Source organism: Myotis davidii, unplaced genomic scaffold (assembly GCF_000327345.1).
Source record: "Myotis davidii unplaced genomic scaffold, ASM32734v1 scaffold235, whole genome shotgun sequence".
In the NCBI taxonomy this organism is placed as follows: domain Eukaryota; kingdom Metazoa; phylum Chordata; class Mammalia; order Chiroptera; family Vespertilionidae; genus Myotis; species Myotis davidii.
Genome location: NW_006287462.1, coordinates 5,177,098 through 5,181,268, shown reverse-complemented (window position 1 = coordinate 5,181,268; position 4,171 = coordinate 5,177,098). Strand labels below are relative to the sequence as shown.

At 38.6% G+C, this 4,171-nt stretch overlaps 1 protein-coding gene across 6 annotated transcripts in view; it reads right to left on the bottom strand.

The window, feature by feature from the left end:
- The window catches only part of LIMCH1 (LIM and calponin homology domains 1), a 191,889-nt gene extending 190,689 nt beyond the window's left edge, over nucleotides 1-1,200 (bottom strand). For 5 of the 6 annotated variants that reach the window (XM_015561044.1, XM_015561049.1, XM_015561051.1 and 2 more), the window contains exon 1: nucleotides 1,131-1,200. The gene's annotated coding sequence lies outside the window, so the exon portion shown is untranslated. The remainder of the gene's footprint in view (nucleotides 1-1,130) is intronic. The other variant, XM_015561048.1, reaches the window with a different exon arrangement.
- Between the last annotated feature and the right edge of the window lie 2,971 nt (nucleotides 1,201-4,171).

The following is a 4,171-nucleotide window of genomic DNA, read 5'->3' as shown; positions in this document are numbered from 1 at the left end:
GGGGGGGGGGGGGGGGCGCGGGGAGGGAGGGGAGAGACTAGAGGAGGTCAGTTCACTTAAAGGGTGAAGTAAGGAACTGAGTGTCTAGTTCTCAGGCTCCGAAATCCATGTTCTTTCAGCTACAATGGTGGGTGGGCCCCAAACAATATTCTGAAGTTGCTAATATTAAGAGTGGATTCCATGTGATTCCATTTACATAAAGCTCAAGATGAGATAAAGTAGATGCTATGATGATAGAAATCAGAACAGTGCTTTTCTGTAGATGGTTGGGATGGAGGAGGAAGGACATGAGAGAACTTTCTCTTCTCTATCGTGATCAGGTGTAGGTTACATGCATGTACACTGTTTTCAAAACTCATCGGAATAAATTTGGGAGCTGTGCATTGCATGTCTATACATCTCACCTCAATAAAACAAAACCAGTACCGAAATGACAGAACCTATTAAATAAATTCAAAACTTGAAATCTGGGTGTGAAGTATGTCTGCCCACCATGACTGTTAAGGTTCTAGCTTATCTTGGTCCAGAACTACTTCAGAGGAAGTGCCTGATGCCATCCTCACAGCAGCACCCTGTGACAAAGCCCAGGCTCAAAATATAGACATTAACACTGCAGTCATTGTTCATATTTGAATGTCGCCAGCAGCGCAAATTAAACATATTCCAACCAGCTCAGGGAGCAGGCCCAGCAAGGAACATCACCTGGCATGTTTGAAGCTGCTGTGAGTAAACAGAAGCACTGCTGGCACCTGGCACACACTGCTTTTGTCTGGGGGTTTGGGGGAGGGGGACAAGAGGAGAAAAGCTTCTACTTTTATCACAATTCAGTCCACATCCATCCAATTACCTGGGCCCAGATTCTCACCTGGTGAAAGTGGGTTGGAGCTGGGCAGCAGCTACCAGATACTCCTCCCTTATCTCATCTGAAATTGCCACAGTGCCCACCGCCCTACTGAACACCAACTCCCTCGCCTACTTATGTTTACTGCTTAGCCCAGTGATTTTTTTTTCTTATTTTCAGATTCAAACTGATTACATTCCAAACAGAACACTGGAAGTTTTACCTACTAACTGAATAGCATTAATCATTTCTCTTGAATAAAAACCAACGGGATGCAGACTATACTTACTCGCAGAGAAGGATTCCGTTTTCTAACCCTGTCCGAAAATCTTTGTCACCAAAGCTCCTGCCGGTTACTTGCTGGAAAAGAAGAAAAAGAAAAAGAGGGCATAAATTTTTCTTTTTTAGTCAGGAAGCACAGTGATTAAATGTATATATTCTTAAGAACCTTAAAACAACCGGTGGCATGTTAAGAATGGGGAAAATCTGTTAGGTCTGAATTTCCATTCCATGTGTAGTTTTGCTTCGATCAGCTGATCTTAAATTTAGAGCATTTCTTTGAAGTTGTTTTTTTTTCTATTCACTACCTTTAAAAATATCTGTTCTTCCCGATAAAAGCGTTACTCTTCTGTTTTGGTCATGTTAAGTCAAGGCCACAGCCTCTTTCATCCTGAGCATCCAATCCATACACTTTCAAAAAAACCTGCAGAAAGTGCCACCTAAGGATGAAGTATCCATTTGTTAAAATGTTAAAGGGGCAAGAGGGGAAGACACAGACCCCTAACATTAAGACAGAAAGATTAAAGCTAATATCCACAATGACATAGTGTAAAAAAGGAAAATAAAGGCAGGAAAGAATGAACTGTGACAGCACAGGACTGAGGGCCAATCTTGATGCCCCTGGCTCTCAGCTGCCCTTTGGCCTAGGTACTGGGGCATCCCTTTGTTCATTCACTATTTCCTTGTCATCTACAACATGCCATGTAAATATGCAGACTATAAACGCTAAAGCAGCCTCTAAAATAGCAAAATCAAAAGTTATAGTCAATAAGCCAAGGAAAGAGATAAAAAGAAATCATAAAAATACTCTAACAATAAAAAAAGCAAAAAAAAAAAGAATACAGAACATGTAATAAATAGAAAGCAAATGGTAATATTGTAGACTTAAACCTATCTATATCAATAAGTGCATTAAACATAAATGGCCCAAACATCCCCAATTAAATGACAGAAATTGTCAGATTGGATAAAAAAGCAAGATTCAACTATATGAAGCTTATAAGAAATGAGCTTTAAATATAAAATAGAAATAGGTTGAAAAGGAGAATAGAATAAGATATACCATGCTAACACTAATCAAAAGAAAGCTGGAGAAGTTACAGTAATGTCAGACAAAGGAACTTTTAGAACAAAGAATAATTCAAGGACAGAGATATTCATTTCACAATTACAAGGGGTTTAGCTCATCAGGAAGACACAATAATCCAAAACATTTTATACCTAATTTTTTTTAAAAAGCTTCAAAATACATAAGCCAAAATAGATGAACCTACAAGGAGAAATAGACAAATTCACAACTAGAGTCAGAGATGTAATATCTCTTTTTGAAAACTGATAGAACAAGCAGACAGAAAATCAATATGGATAAAGAAGAGTTGAACAACACTATTAACCAAATGAAGTTAATTGACATTTCTAGTATACTCCAATTCACAAAGCAGAATACACATTTCTCTTCTTAGGTTCACAATGAAAATTTATTGAAATAGATCAATTTGGGGGTTAAAAAAAACAAATCTCCATAAACTTATGAGAATTCAATTCACAAAAAAGTATGTTATCTGACTGACCACAAAGAAATTAAAGCAGAAATTGACAACAGAAATATTTCTGTAATAATCCACAACTAATTTTAAACTAAGTAATATAAATCTAAACAACCCCATGATTAAAGAAGGAACCAAAAGAAATTAGAATGTATTCTGTAGTGAAGGAATATGGCAATATAAAAATGTATGAAAAGATGCTAAGGTAGTATTTGGGGAAAATATGTAACACAAAACATCTAAATCAGAAAAGAACATCTCAAATCAATGATTTCTGCTTCCACATAAGCAAATGAAACCCAAATTAGGCAGGAAGAAACATGAAAAAATACTTTATACCAGAGTTGAAATCAATCAAATAGAAAACCAAAAGGCAATAGAGAAAAATCAATAATATAAAAAGCTGTTTCTTTGAAAGCAATAAAATGGTAAACCTTCAGCCAGGTTGATAAATCTTCAGCTAATAAAATTAATAATCTCTGGTTTTTAGCCAAAAACAGAAAAACACAAATTATCCATCAGGAAAGACAGAGATGACATCATTTCATATTCTACAGACATGAAAAGGATAACAAAGAAATAGTATAAATAAATTTGTGGCAATAAATTTACCAACTTAGATGAACCAAAAAAATTCCTTGTACAAACAATCAAAGTTCATTCAGCAAAGGAACAAATAACCTTTCCTCCCCTCCACACCCCTCAAAAATGCCAGGCCCAGAAGGCTTGCCTGGTAAATTATACAAAATTAGAGGCCCAGTGCACAAAATTCATGTGGGGTTGGGGGGGTGGGGGGGAGATGTACTGGTGGGATTGGGCCTAAATGAGCAGTCAGATATCCCTCTCACAATTCAGGACTGCCTGCTCCCAACCACTCACCTGCCTGCCTGCCTGATTACCCCTAACCGCTTCTGCCTGCCAGCCTGATGACCCCTGACCACTCCCCTGCTAGCCTGATCGACACATAACTGCTCCCCTGACGGCCCAATTGCCCCTAACTGCCCTCCCCTGCCAGCCTGGTCACCCCTAACTGCTCTCCCCTGCTGGCCTGGTCACCCCCAACTGCCCTCCCCTGCTGGCCTGGTCCCCGCCCACAACTGCCCTCCCCTGCTGGCCATCTTGTGGTGGTCATCTTGTGTGTTGGAGTGATGGTCAATTTGCATATTACCTCTTTATTATATAGGATACTTAAGGAAGAAATAATGCAGTCCTACACAGACTCTTCCATACAACTGAAGAGGAAAGATACAATTCATTCTATTTGGCCAACATTACCCTGCTTCCAAAACCAAAGACATTACCAGACACAGAGATACAGCAGGAGGCAGGAAGAGGAGGGGTGGGGGGTGGGGAATGTCAACATGCTATCTCAGAATCAGATGTGATTTTTATTTTCTTCTTTAAATATTTCCCTATTTTCCTAAAACTTTCTACAATTAATACATATTACTTTAATCATCACAAAAATGAGGCATTTTTTTTGGGTTTTTTTGTTTGTTTTTTA